This window comes from Calonectris borealis, chromosome 4, assembly GCF_964195595.1.
Source record: "Calonectris borealis chromosome 4, bCalBor7.hap1.2, whole genome shotgun sequence".
In the NCBI taxonomy this organism is placed as follows: domain Eukaryota; kingdom Metazoa; phylum Chordata; class Aves; order Procellariiformes; family Procellariidae; genus Calonectris; species Calonectris borealis.
In genome coordinates, this window is record NC_134315.1 from 55,867,931 (window position 1) to 55,883,297 (window position 15,367).

Sequence of the window (15,367 nt, forward strand, 5' to 3'; positions counted from 1 at the left end):
ACCCTTGCAGCGCTTTTCTTCCTGCAGAGCCCGGTACGCGCGAAGATGTGGCTGTTTCCTCACGGTATCCGCGGTGTTGCATTGCGGTGTGGCTGGTTTTGTGGCTTCTGACAGCCGCATCAACGTCTTACGACGCAATCCCGTCAGTCCGGCAGGCAGACTTACATTATTCTGCCTGTGAGGGAACAGACCCGTTGTCCTGGGTAATGGGCTTGGTCTGCTGATTCTGCCGACACCAGGTTGCCCAGCTTCCTTCCTGAATAATGGGAGGTAATTGACCCCTTCTGCAGTGTGTTCGCGTACGGGCTCTCCCTCTCTGGGGGAGTCCCCTCTTGCACCCGGTCTGGAGATGCTTGGTACCTCCTGTGTCCCATCTGGACACAGGTGGGAGCTGTCCTCCTGTCTCCAGTGTAGGTCCTGCGCACCTGAGTGTATACTCGGCTCGCTAAACCTTAGTGGTGGAGGCTTTACTGGGCAGCGGTGTGCTTCAAACTGGGTGAAGGCAGCCCCTTTCCAGTCTAGGCTAAGGAGTTCTGCATAAGTAAGATGGAAGTTTTGGCGGGGACCCCTGAGATCCCATCTGGCCATCTTTGAAGCAAAGGGGCTATTGCTACAAGATGGGATTGTTAACCTGCTCACGCTGCTGTTTCATTTTCTGAAGAACCTTCTTTCTCCAGGCAGGGTAGGAAGGGCTTCTTGTGAGATCTGCAGATGTGGTCGTGTAAGGTCAGGTGAACAGTTCTGCCATGGGCTGTTGGGATTTTACATGAGAGGTGCTGGTGTTTGAGGAATTGCAGGGTGTAACTGAGTCCCCCTCGGTGAGAAATGGAATTTCTATTTTCCAGTGACATGCTAACAAAGCTCAGCAAATACCACAGTTAAACAATAGCACCAACTTGGGGAAAAATAAACTTTAATAATGCAACTTAAACAACTATAGCATTTAATAAATAACATAAAAATAACATAACATTTAATAACATGATTAAAATGACAAACCTGTAGGCTCAGGAAAGCTGACACCTAGCTGGAAGATAATTTGGGCAGTGAAAGTGCTATATAGGCTTCACATATGGTGAAAGGTGTTGAGAAGGAATGAAAGTATGTGTGATCAGGCTGCCTGTCCCATGGCCTTCTTGAGGCTTTCCACTAGTTAATTCTGTTTATGCTCGCTAGCTACCACTAAAATCTTGTTCTTGAGATCAAAGCAGGCCTTGTCCATTTCCTTGGTTAAATTCAGCTCTGCCGGCCTCTCCTGTGAATTGCATGCTCTTGGTCACGCCAGGTTTGTCAGTGCTTCCAAAAAGACTCAAAACATTTTACATTTAGCTAAACTCCGCAGATGCTCAGCTTTTGTTAGTATCTGACATTCTAGAAACTGCAGGTATTGATTCTGGTAGACAAAAGCACAACTACAGAAATCACAACTCTGTAATGCTCATTGTCCAATTTCAGAGATTAAAGTGGTTGGTTTTTTCATTTTTCCTTCCCTGGCAGTTTTGTGATGCTGTCTCCAGTGTTGCTGTGTAGTATTGGAAGCCCCTGGCCATGGTAAGTGGTTCTCAGTACCATGCAAGTAAATCAAGTTACCACACTGTGCTCGTGACTGAACTATCTATGCTTTGTCATATGTATTTCAGGTTTATCTAGGGAAGTTCTGGAGGTGACTGTCGTGGTTTAACCCTAGCCAACAACTAAGCACCACGCAGCCGCTCACTCACTCCCCCGCAGTGAGTGAAGAGGGGAAGAGAATCGGAAGGGTAAAAGTGAGAAAACTCGTGGGTTGAGATAAAGACAGTTTAATAGGGAAAGCAAAAGCTGCGCGCGCAAGCAAAGCATAACAAGGATACTTCCCGTCGGCAGGCAGGTGTTCAGCCATCTCCAGGAAAGCAGGGCTCCATCACGTGTAACCGTTACTTGGGAAGACAAAATGCCATCACCCGAACATCCCCCCCTTCCTTCTTCTTCCCCCAGCTGTATATATTGAGCATGACGACATATGGTATGGAATACCCCTTTGGTCAGTTGGGGTCAGCTGTCCCGGCTGTGTCCCCTCCCAACTTCTTGTGCACCCCCAGCCTGCTCGCTGGTGGGGTGGGGTGAGAAGCAGAAAAGGCCTTGACTCTGTGTAAGCACTGCCCAGCAGTAACTAAAACATCCTTGAATTACCAACACTGTTCCCAGCACAAATCCAAAACATAGCCCCATACTAGCTACTGTGAAGAAAATTAACTCTATCCCAGCCAAAACTGGCACAGTGAGGGCTCCTAGTGCTACTGTGGTTTTTACATTGGGTTGGTTTTAATGTGTTGTTCTAGCAGACGTTACGTGCTAATCAGAAACATCAGTTTGGATTGAGAAAAGAGGAGGGCTTGGAAGCACTGTGAGCATGTGGGAGAGAGGCCTGGCAATCGTGGTGTTGCTTGGACGATGTTTTGCGTTCCGTGTGGCAAGTGGGGGGAAAGCCCAAAACAACTAGGGATCTGCATTACTGGTGGTTTGTTTTTTTTTTTTTAATTGGATTATTGTGCCAATCCTGGAGGCATTAGTTTTTAGTGAGGGTTTTCTGTACCTTAGTTTGACTTCCAAGTACAAGAAGATGCAGGGCAAGAAATCACTTGCAAGCTTGGCAGCCGCTGTACACTGAAAGAAGAGGCAAGTGATCTGCCAGGGTGTTCGTTGCGGGGCAGTCTGAGTGCCAATGGCAGAAGCTGGCCGTATGCCAGCGTCAGAACTAGGAGGTGATGGTTAGGGGCTGTAACTGCTGGCTGCAACCTCACGCACTGGTGAGCAGATTGGTGAGGCATAGGGAGGCTGGAGGGGACTGACATGCCTACCCATAGGCAAAACTGAAATGCATTCACACAAACGTTGCCTGATTTATTTTCCCCAAACAGAAATGGTGCTAGATTGACCCAGAGGTAATTTTTCCCCTATTAATACAATTTCCCAAATAAAACCAGTGTAATTTAAGTAGTTTTGATAGATATATTTCATTAGAACAACCCCATTAAACCTGGGATAACCTGTGCACAGACTTCAGCTGTGGTTGCTTGAGTATGGCAGACTTTTTGTGGGGCATTAGTCTCAAAACCATCATTTTGAATTCTGATTTAATCTTTCCTACATTTTCCTATGAAATACTGGAGGGTAATACTTGCGTAGCTTTCAAAAAAATTAGAAATTCTTGTCATTCTTCAAATCAGCATAAATTTATTTTTGTAAGGTACAAATATACTGCTTGAAAAATGGAAACACTGAAAAAATCAAAATTGTTTTAATTTAAAACATTCAAAGCTGGTTGATGTTTCTTTGGATAATTCGTAGTTAATTAAAATATTCTGGTTTTGTAAATACAAATATAAATTTAAAATATTATCCAGTATTTCAAGAAATGTTTGGTTCCAAACGAAAAACTTTAGGAATAATTTCACTAATTAATCCTCGTATTCGCTAATTAATTCTGGTATAATACTAAAGTATACTAAAGTAAAATAACTTTTCAAAACAAAGGCCCATGTTAATTAGATGTATTCAAAATAAATATGAAAGTGACCGTGACAGTTTTGCAGAGACACATGAGGCTGGGATACTGAAAGATTTTTAATATTTTAGATATGGAAATAAGTCATTTGGGGAATTTTGTGATTAAATAGTCTCAGGTATTTGCTTTCATTGAAAATTAAATAAAACACAAAAAGCTGATCTTTTATGTGCTGATTCTGATATGTTAATCTTAAACTAACTATGCAAGCGAAATTTTAAAGATAAAAGTGGGTGAAGGGTTATGCTGGCACCTCCTTGCTTGCACTTGACAGCATTTTCTTCTGATATGTATAAATGTCTTTGCTAGTCTTTCAAACATAATTATTTGGTCAGCTGTGAAACCAGTGATGTTTTAGGAATCAAGCAGAATTTGAGGAGCTCTCTAATTATCTGCTGAAATTTGAAGTCTTGCCCAGTTAGTGATCCTTATCAAAGGAGCAGGAGAATCTCCAAGTTACTGGAAAGTTAGCAGTAACGCCTTCGCTGGCTGGAGGAAAGGGCAGCTGAACAGCTTCCCACTGGCACTTGTCACGTCGCGGCTGGTAGCAGAGCTTAGCAATGAGGATGGCAGAAGGTTCCGTGGAGCTGTCGGCTGCACACGCGTGTGCCCCCGCACACCACTGTGCACAGGGCAAACCTCGGCCATGGATGTCTGTTGCGGGCAGATACTTGAGCTGTGCAGAAATCCCACTCTTCCAGCATGTTCAGAAGTTGATCGGCAGTATGCAGAGAAAGCAGTGAAAGGTAATCACCAGGTGGCACTGCTGTAATGACAGAACTCATCACTATTCAGGAGTGCTTACACAATTTTTCATGTAGCAACAGTTCAAAATGATTGGTAAAGTGCAAGTTACAATTGACTTAAGGCAGTTATTTTATAGCAATCAAATTTTGTTTTCATCTAGGTTTAGATTTTTTTCAAAAAAGAAAATTTTTTTTGTCCCAATCTTGCACAAATCTATTTTTGTGTTTATATTTATTACAGAGTTACTAGGCTAATTGATTACTTTTTTTGAGACTTGTCACTAGTATAAAATTAAGGCTGCGCAGACACACATGCAGTAGTAGGGAAACATATTATTGGGAGGAACTTCTTGTAGTGTTTTCTTGGTAGGGAAGTGCTAGAACTCAATTAAAACATTTAACGAATTATTTTGGTGTTATCTCATTACCTGCAGTCTTATTGTTTTATGCTTAAAAAGTAGTTAAGAGAATTATAGGTAACTTTCATAGCAGGACAAAGTGAGTTCTATGTGCAGAAGTTACTGTAAATTGACAGACAAGATGGAATTTGTTAACCTTTGATAACTCATTTGTGAATTCATGATGTGCTGTGTAATTGCTGATCATGCTGAAGGGTTTCCAGAAGCTCAAAGGGCTATGGACTGGGATACGAGTTGCTCAAAAGAGGTCAAAAGGCATTACAGTGTTATGGGTCCAATGTTCAGCACCGAAAGAAGGGTCTGTGGTAGAATGACCCGCTCTCAGTGGCAATCCTGTTCTCCGGGGAAGATTTTGCACGGTTGTGCTGTGGGACTTGGTGCTGGCAATATATTAAAAGTACAACAGCATTTGCAGAAATGAAACCACATCCATGTATGCGTGTATAAATGTTACATGATAATAAGAAAGTTATCTACTGCTTTATATAATATGCTTCAAATAATACAGTGCTAGGTACTGTCCCTCATTACCTTTCAATGCTACCATTCCATATTTGTGTGAGCTTTCTTAAATACATTCTTAATACATAGTTATTAAATATTAAATCAATTTGTTAAACAATGAGAACAGCCAAAAATACGGCTTAAGTTCAAGTAAAAGTCTTCAAAAATTTGAGATCAATCCTTAGAAAATGAGGACAGCTCAATTGCTGCGACAAAGAAAATCAACCACATAAATGTTTGTTTTAAACTTGAGAAAAAAGCCCAACCCACAAACACAAAATATTGGTATGTGGAACTTGGGTATGTATAGTATTCACTTACTGTTTTGAGATGTTCCTGTTCCATTAGAGCTTTGGGCAATACTACCGCTGTGGGCTGTTCATCAGCTTAGTAGCATTGCTCTCCTTTGGCAGGCTATGAAAGTGATAGTTTAATTGATTGGCTCAGTAGCTTTTTTGTATCCCTGTAGAAACTGTCCTCATGCTGAAGAGAAATTTGGGGAAGTTTTCTTCCCTTGCTCTTTGCTGAATTGTCCTTGACACAGATAAATTCACACTAACTTCATCTACAAGAAGGGCTGGAAGGAGGATCCGGGGAACTACAGGCCTGTCAGCCTGTCCTCAGTACCGGGAAAGATTATGGAGCAGTTCGTCGTGAAGGCAGTCACAAGGCATGTGCAGGACAACCAGGGGATCAGGCCCAGCCAGCAGAGGTTCATGGAAGGCAGGTCCTGCTTGACCAACCTGATCTCCTTCTATGACCGGGTGACCCGCCTCGTGGATGAGGGAAAGGCAGTGGATGTGGTCTGCCTGGACTTCAGTAAGGCCTTTGACACCGTCTCCCACAGCATTCTCCTAGAGAAGCTGGCGGCTCATGGCCTAGACAGGTGCACTCTTTGCTGGGTAAAAAACTGGCTGGACGGCCCAGCCCAGAGAGTTGTGGTGAACGGAGTTAAATCCAGTTGGCGGCCGGTCACAGGCTACGTTCCCGGTGTTCAGTTCTGGGGCCAGTCTTGTTCAATATCTTTATCAACGATCTGGACGAGGGGATCGAGTGCTCCCTCAGTAAGTTTGCAGACGACACCAAGCTGGGCGGGAGTGTTGATCTGCTGGAGGGCAGGAAGGCTCTGCAGAGGGACCTGGACAGGCTGGATCAATGGGCCGAGGCCAACTGTATGAGGTTCAACAAGGCCAAGTGCCGGGTCCTGCACTTCGGCCACAACAACCCCATGCAACGCTACAGGCTTGGGGAAGAGTGGCTGGAAAGCTGCCCAGAGGAAAAGGACCTGGGGGTGCTGGTTGACAGCCGGCTGAACATGAGCCGGCAGTGTGCTCAGGTGGCCAAGAAGGCCAACGGCATCCTGGCCTGTATCAGAAGTAGTGTGGCCAGCAGGAGCAGGGAGGTGATCGTGCCCCTGTACTCGGCACTGGTGAGGCCGCACCTCGAATCCTGTGTTCAGTTTTGGGCCCCTCACTACAAGAAGGACATGGCGGTGCTGGAGTGTGTCCAGAGAAGGGCAACGAAGCTGGTGAAGGGCCTGGAGCACAAGTCTTATGAGGAGTGGCTGAGGGAACTGGGGTTGTTTAGCCTGGAGAAGAGGAGGCTGAGGGGAGACCTCATCGCGCTCTACAACTACCTGAAAGGAGGTTGTAGCGAGGTGGGTGTTGGTCTCTTCTCCCAAGTAACTAGCGATAGGATGAGAGGAAATGGCCTCAAGTTGCGCCAAGGGAGGTTTAGGCTGGACATTAGGAGAAATTTCTTTACTGAAAGCCTTGGACCAGGCTGCCCAGGGAAATGGTTGAGTCACCATCCCTGGAAGTATTTAAAGGACGTGTAGATGTGGCGCTTAGGGACATGGTTTAGTGGGCATGGTGGTGTTGAGTTGACAGTTGGACTCGATGATCTTAGAGGTCTTTTCCAACCTTAATGATTCTATGATTCTATGATTCTAAAGCTGTGGAAATACATAGCATCGTTGACTGCATGTTAATTTTCCTTTTCAGATACGAATTAGTGGCGGGAATGAGATTTTCTTGGAGCATTTGAAGATGCATCTTTTTTTTTCTTTTTTCTGTTTAAATGCATCCAAGCTGATAGACTCATAAGATAGGACAACAAAATATTCAGTTTCTGCTCAGCAATAGCTAAAACATTGGTGTCTTACCAACGCTATTTTGGTCACAGCTGTAAAACACAGCACCATATGGGCTGCTACGAAGAAAGTTAACTCCATCCTCGCCAGACCCAGTACAACTCTGTAGGGCAGAGGATGCATTTCTATTCTGTATTCAGAGTGCCTAGCATGATGTGCCCTTGGTCTTGGACAAGGACTAGCAGGTCCTATGTAGGACTACTGAGTGACTTCGCATTGGTAGAGGAATGCTTTTTCAGTGGAGGAACCTGTGGAACTGGGGCAGTTCTGGCGAAAATGCAAACCTGAGAACTGTCAGATCAAAACTGGAATAGGCTATACTGAAGTTAGGTGCCTGCTCTTCCAGCCTATTAGGGAATAAAGGGGTTTTTTGGATGTTGCTTTCGAATGCAAGTATCTAAACTCCATGCATGTCCTGTTTCGGAGCTGAACTTAAGTCAGTGATGGTTTGTACCAAACAAAACATTTAGTCTAAACCCCTCAAAAATGCAAAAGAAATGACAATACATCAACCAAGTTTCTGAAAATTGCTACTGCAAACGTTAGTATAACGCTGTAGCATGAGTAAGTTCTATTGTGTTGTTAATAAATTATTATTATTATTATTTCCTTCAGAACAGAGAAAAGGCCATTTTTGCTGTGAGTTAGGTGCCAGTTACAGTTTTCTCCATTTGAACAGACTTTCTCAGTAAGATTTCACCTGAGAAATTCAGACTATGCCATTGTAACCCCGCTCTCTTTTATCACAATTTTTTTTAATAATCTAGGGATTTTTAAAAATCTCCATTATTTCTTTAAGAATTAATGTTTGGGACATACACCTGGAAGGCCCTGGAAGCCTTCAAGAAATTTACTTAAGTTCACATAAAAGCTTTAGCACTGGTTCAGTAAATAAACACAGATGTAACATAATGGAATCATAAATTTTGCATGTGAAAGCCAAAACACATTATCATCTGCTTATCACCAACTATACATGGATAAAGTACATAAATATAAGCCTCAGTGCTTAGTTGCTAAGGGGGATGAATTCCTCCTCAAAGCAAGAAAAGGAACTACAGAGATTTGAATAGCAAAATACTGGCTGACAAGAGATGCCGTTAATACTATTCTGGCGATAAAGATAAGATGATAAAAATTATATGCATTTCTATTGAAACACATCTGTTTACTGAAACAGATACACTGATGTACAACAGATGACTTTCTTTGTCTTGCGTTAGCATGCAAAGCCCAAAGGATGTGAAGAAAGCCAAAAGAAAAAATAAGTACACTCCTATAATCCTTACCAAAATTAAAACAAAGTAAGACCCTTCCTGCATTTATTAAACCCTATAGAGCAGAAAATCTGTCAGCAACTTTATTATAAAGGATGTTTTCAAGAGATAACCAGCCTTTATTGCAAATGTTTAATTACGTTCAAAGCAAATTTGTGCTGTGTTTGTTCCGGAATAAGGAATCTCAGTTTGTGCAAACTTTGGGTAATATGACTTGGGTAATATTATCAGGTTAGTACTGGCATAAAGCTCCTAGTAATGTTGTTACTGACACGTCTGTGAAACGTTCTCTTTCACTGAGAAAAAGGAATGTTACCTCCAAGTAAAACAAAAATGAAGGTAACTGATATCTCTAAGGTACAGGTCAAAATATGAAATTGAGAATTCTGAAAAAGAATTAGCCTAGGTCCTAATACTTGTGAGGAATTCTATAAGGAAAGTAGGGGGTTTTGTACCTGCAAGTATCAAAGGCATGTAATTTCCCACTGAAGTTGGTGACCATGTTTATATTTCATGCAACTCGTGTATGAAGATAAAAGCATCCTTACATTTCTGCCATGTTTTATCTGTGCTGTAAGATGATGTTGTACAATCACATGAAATTGCTTTCTTTAAAGAGTTTATTTTTTCCTGGCATATGGTGAGAATTGATCAGAATATGTGGTGATCTGATGAGGAATTTAATTGACACTGCCTCATCTTGTTCTTTAAACTATGTGATCCAGACTAGGACTATAATTGACTCCTCAATGTCTGTAACAATCAGTAGCAACTATTCAAACCAAGCAGTCCTAAGTGTTGCAGCAGAAAATCCAATTCAAGTAAAAACATTACCAAGATTTCAGCTGTTACAATTTGACTTGTTCGCCGCAGAACAGAATCCAGATCAATGGCTTAGACATTGATCATGTAACAGGTGTATTTTTAAATAGAATATTTTTAAATACAAATTTTGGTATAGCTAAGTAAGTCAGTGAGTAATTGCTCTTAATGCTTTTCTTTTTAATTCTGTTCCTTATGAAGCGTTGCTTGTATGGCAAGGTACCTGGGTGCTCTGAGTTAGAGCAACTGCCACCTCTGGAGAAAGCCATTTGCATTAGAAATGTGCATGCAAAGGGCTTATTCACAGATATAAAACTTAAGTGGTTGTTGAAGGAAGAGTTGCCTCTGCTTCTGCTGCTTATCTAGATGGTTGCTAGGCTTCTCTTTAGGCTTTGTAAAACTTTAATCACACAGCAAATGTAGAAGGAAGGAAAGGGAATTGGGAGAAATAAGTACGTGCTTAGTATATTTCCATTCCGAACTCACAGGAATCAGCGAAGACCTTCACTGCAACACATGTGCTCCAGAGATGTGTCACCCTGCACAGCTGTTCAGGCAGGATGCTATCAATGGAGCAGTGCCTGGAACAGCAGCAGATCTCTATATGAGTGTTGTGCACCACATGACATGCCTGAGGGGCTGGGTAGATTTCTTATATGAAATGTTCTATTTGAACGTAAGATGCAATTGCAATAAATCTGAGTCTATTCCTTTGCTGCTACAGGAACTGTATCATATAGCCCTTATCATAAACCTGACATGTTCAGTATTAAAAATAGGGGGGTTTACTGCCGTTAAGATTATTTATGATAGTTTGATCTGATTAGTCTTCTTTTAATTTCTAGGCTACTTTTCCCCAGTTGTTCCTGTGCAAACAATGCCATTTACCGCAAAAAGTTTTCCCCTTGTTTAGTGTTTATACCCTTAATTTATTTTTGGAAGGTAGCCATATCCTTTTACCCTCCCTTTTGTTAGACTAGGTGAGCCACACACTTATAGTTTCTTTTGTCACCATGGCTTTCTTTTCTTTGGCCCTGCTAGTAGCATGCCTTTGCATCTCTTCCAGTTTGAATTCATTGTCCTTGAACATGGTTTTCCAGAATTTCTTTACTTGTTGTTCATCATGGTAATTTAGTCTCAAATATCTGAAAACTGAAGCTAACATGTATGTGCAAGAGATAAATTATTGTTGTTTGGCTACTTTATGTAATAACTAACCTAGCTAAGTGAGCTGCTTTGTGTAATTTCTGTATTCTGTGTATTAGCTCTAACTGGTTAATTTCTACAATACGCACCTTCATGGTTCTCAAAAACCATGGAAGAAGATGTTTTGATACCAATAACCAATAACCAAAGTCTGATCTCACACCAGACTAATAGCACGGCTAAGACTAGAATCTGGCATTATAGGAAAAGAATAATGCTTCAGTAAAACGTTGTGGTTCATAGTTTTTCCAGAGTAATTGAAAAATGTACTTGCAGTGTGACTTTCTTTTTATTTCCCTTGGATTCACTTGAAATACTGTATGCCAGAGTCTCTAAATAAAAACTAAAGGGAAATTGCTATTGCTTAGGTTTGAAAAGACATGCTGTCCTTTGTCTCATTGGGTTAAACAAGAGGAATTGCAAAGTCCTGCACCTGGGGAGGAAGAATCCTATGCACCAGTACATGCTGGGAGCCGCCCAACTGGAAAGCATCTTTGTAGAAAAAGACCTGGGGGTCCTGGTGGACACCAAGTCAAACATGAGCCAGCAGTGTGCCCTTGAGGCAAAGGCGGCTAACGGTGTCCTGGGCTGCATTAGATGAAGTATGGCCAACAGGTCGAGGGAGGGGATCCTTCCCCTTTACTCAGCACTGGTGAGGCCACATCTGGAGTGCTGGTCCAGTTCTGGGCTCCCCAGTACAAGAGAGACACGGACATTCTGGAGAGACTCCAGTAAAGGGCCACAAAGAGGATTAGCGGCCTGGAGCGTCTCTCCCATGAGGAAAGGCTGAGCGCTGGGACTGTTCAGCACAGAGTAGAGAAGGCTTAGGGGATCTCATCCATGTGTACAAATACCTGGAGGGAGGGTGCAAAGAGGACAGAGCCAGGCTCTTGTCAGAGGTGCCCGGTGACAGGACCAGAAGCAATGGGCACAAACTGAAACGCAGGAGGGTCCATCTGAATGTGATGCAGTTAGAGCTGTATCTGCAGTCCTGCCAGGAGCTACAACACAAGCCATCCATGCACAGTATAGGTAACTTGGATATAATTTGCCTCAGTTTCCATACTAATATTGTTGTTAGTGCTGCCTGGTAATGGTGCTGGGTAAACAAGGGAATATTTTCTGCCTCTGGGAGATGTTTTTCTTCCAGTTCACTTGGAGCATGAAACCTGTGTTTCCAGCCAGGATTCTGCTGCCTGTTCTATAGGAGAAAAATGTGTTATATACAAATAAAATGTAAACAATGCTACTGAGAGCTGTACTCATTGTAGTGGGCACTTCCAAGGATTTCCATTGTAAAATATATGAGGTGGCTGTTTCTGTGGTACTGTTCTATAAATAATTTCTGTGAAACAGAGATACTATGTACACATGTAATTATTGGTTTCTTGCTTATGACTTGGATGCCCCAAGCAGGCTTTTCTTCTCCTGTAGGAGACTGAAATGAATTTATGAGAACTAGGTTCTTTCACAAACACAGGTGCTCGACGCAGAGTTTTATTAAGTAAACATTTGATCAGCGTCGCAAGAGATTTATCTGCTTACCATTTCATTGATATGAATGATATTGCTAGAAGTGCACATGTCCCTCAGTTTCTCTAAAGCGGTGGTGTAAATGACAACAATCTTATGATGTTTTGGATTTTTATGGGAACTGGGTTGTATTTAAAATATTGATATCCCCTGCTGGAGTATCTGGCATGGCTATCGTAACATTTGTGTCAGTCAGAGCTCAGAGTATTCGACTTAAAATAAATGCCAAAAGATTTTTCAGATAACATACTACATTTACATAGTGCTAGTTTACATGGTTCTAGAAGCAAAGATTGATTGACATTTGTGTTTGTATTACTTCTACAATGTGAAAGACCTGGAAAGGGGACACTTGATGAGAAATGGTGTGTAATTGTCATCTCTCAAGTATAAGAAAACAGTACAGAGTCGCAAATACTCAAACAGAAAACGAAAATATTCTAAGTGATGGTCTGTTCAGGGCTGGGTACTCTCTATATTCACCTCCAACAGTACGTAAGCATCAGTAGAGAACAATGTTTGATACTCCGATGCTTCATGTACATGTTATGGAGCAAACCCATTTGTTTCCTTTTGATTTTTGCAATCTCATATATGGGCTCATTGCCCATATAAACTATTTGCTGGGACAGAGTATTAAATATTTTTCTGGGTTAAAATATATCTTGCATAAATCTACTGGTGTTTTATTGATGGTAGTTTTAGACTGCTGAGTCTGCATTTATATTCTAGAAGAGATGGTCTTTTTGTTATTTCAAAGAAACTGAGCAATAAAATTGATTAAAATAGAATTGTAGCTGAAACAGGTAAGTTTGGAAACCACTCCAAAGAGCAATGTGTCCTTCCCATTGCTTCTCTGGAAAGAAATGCCACACATTAAAATATTGAATACGCATGGTTGTTATGTGTACTTTGGCAACCAGCTAGAATCACTAGACTTATCATATACTCAACTTTAAGCTGCTGCCAAGGAGAGACTGATAAAAGGAACAGAAGGATGATGGATGAAGAGGTTAAAAATGGAGATGATATGGTTAAATGCCAGTAAAGATAATCAGTTTTTCCTAGTCACACATGTGAACTTGACCCCAGCATGTCAGAAATGCCATATATTGATTATAGCTTTGAAATTTTGCATGTTCTTAGAAAAAGCAATGAGAGCTTTTTTCAACTTAAAATAAAAATCTTTGCTCAGGTGTTGTATCTCTTTATACCTGTGTTCTCTCCCTACCTCTCTGCTCCATGCTTCCGTTTTTCTTCACCCTTAACTGCTTAGCCCACTGAAAAGCCGGTTAGCACTGAAAGCCAGTTCATCCTTCTGCCCGTCCCTCTCCCATTTCTGGGCCTGCTGTGTAAGAATTCCTGTTGTCTGTAATGAAAGTACGTTTCCACGTGCCTAATTCAGCCTTGAGGACCTTCATGATCCCACCAGCTCTAGTGTAGAAGGAAATTATAGACTAGAAAAGGCCTGTCCACTAGAAAGGAATTCTCATTCCGTGTGGCTGACAGCACGTTTTTGTATACCTAAGGAATGGGATAATTTCCTAGAAGACTACCAATAATGACATAAAAACCCTTCTCGGATCAGGAACCATTTAGAATGCTATAGTGAGCAGAACTCAACTCTTTAGCTGTTGAACAAAATGATAGATATACTGATAGTAATATTTTTAAAAAATCAAGAGACATCTGTTAACGTTAGGATGCAAAAAAGATTAGTTCTGATCAGAAAAAAAATGCAGCATTCATAAATCAGGAAGGCATTACTCTGTAGACTCATGCTTAGGACACTGAGCTCTACGAGTGATTCAGATGTCCTTCATGCCTGTTATCCTGTCAGTTCACTCACCAGATTTGGTGGAGCAAAGATGTGGTTCTTCTCCAGGATTAGTTGCTTTCATGTGCTTTGCAATCTTCACTCCACTTTGAAAGTGGACTGATGTTTAAGTGCTTAGCTGAAAACAAAAATATCCTTTAAGCTGTTCAGACAGACCCACTTTACACAGCTTTTGAGCCTTATTTTAATTGGTTTTGATTACCATTCAGTTTTCTACATTGTGCAAGAGTTGGAGAGCAACTCCAGAGGACAAATGCTGTATGGCTGATATCCCATATGGTTGCTAGTGTTTGAAGTCTAGAACAACAAATTTTACAAATACTGTGATAGATAATGAAATAATTCAACTGCTTTCTAGATAACATTCCATACATATGGCTTATGTTTTCATCTTACACATAAGGACATAAATATGAACAGTGCTACATGTACTGGTATTTCATGCCTCTTAGGACATGTTCAGTCTCTGCTGTTGAGCTTATAGCCTACAAAATCGTTGTAAAAAGGTGTTTCAAATGTGTAATATTATTTTTCCTTAAAACATCCATGTGATGCTCTTCTCCATCAAACTTGCAAACCCAACATTGATGTGAAGACAACATAGATTTCAGAATTGCTGACTGCCCTGCTTGCAGTTGTGAGGTGCCATGGGTAGCTGGCATCTCTGCAAAACATTTGAAATGTATGTGAATATGGGGGGGAGTTGATACTGAGATCCTGTTGCTGTGCAGCTTTGTGGAGGATGGTTTTTTTCTTATCCAATTAATAGAGGGAAAATAAAATCAAACTTGTATGTCAGTAGGCATGGATTTAATGATTAACTTTTTAATGACAGATACTGTGTATCTGTGTTAAACAATAATTCATATCCTGACTTGCTATATGTGTTCACGTGTCAGGCAAGTTTTAATAACTGATCTGTTAGGTCAGATATTTGTACAGACAGGCACAGGCCTCAAGGTCTTTGTCTTTATCTTGGTAGTCAGTGTTCTGGCCTTCTCTGTGCATTATGTTCGTTTCTTGTCTGTATCAAAGTGGTGGAAAAATGGAAGAATAGTTGACAGAAATCACTTTGTGGAATAGACTGAAATGCACTTACGAGGGCTAAGTACAAATCTTATCTTTTCCCCTGCCTGCAGTAGTTCAAACCCTTCAATAATTTTTAATTAAAAGACAAAGGCAGATATTAATGCCTTTATTAATGCCTCAGCATTAAATTTTTGTCTTCAGTGTAACTGGACACCAGTTTCAGAGACAATCTTTGCACTTCTACTATGAAGAACAAACTAGATCATATCCTAGCAGATATGGCTTTGCATTTGTTAGC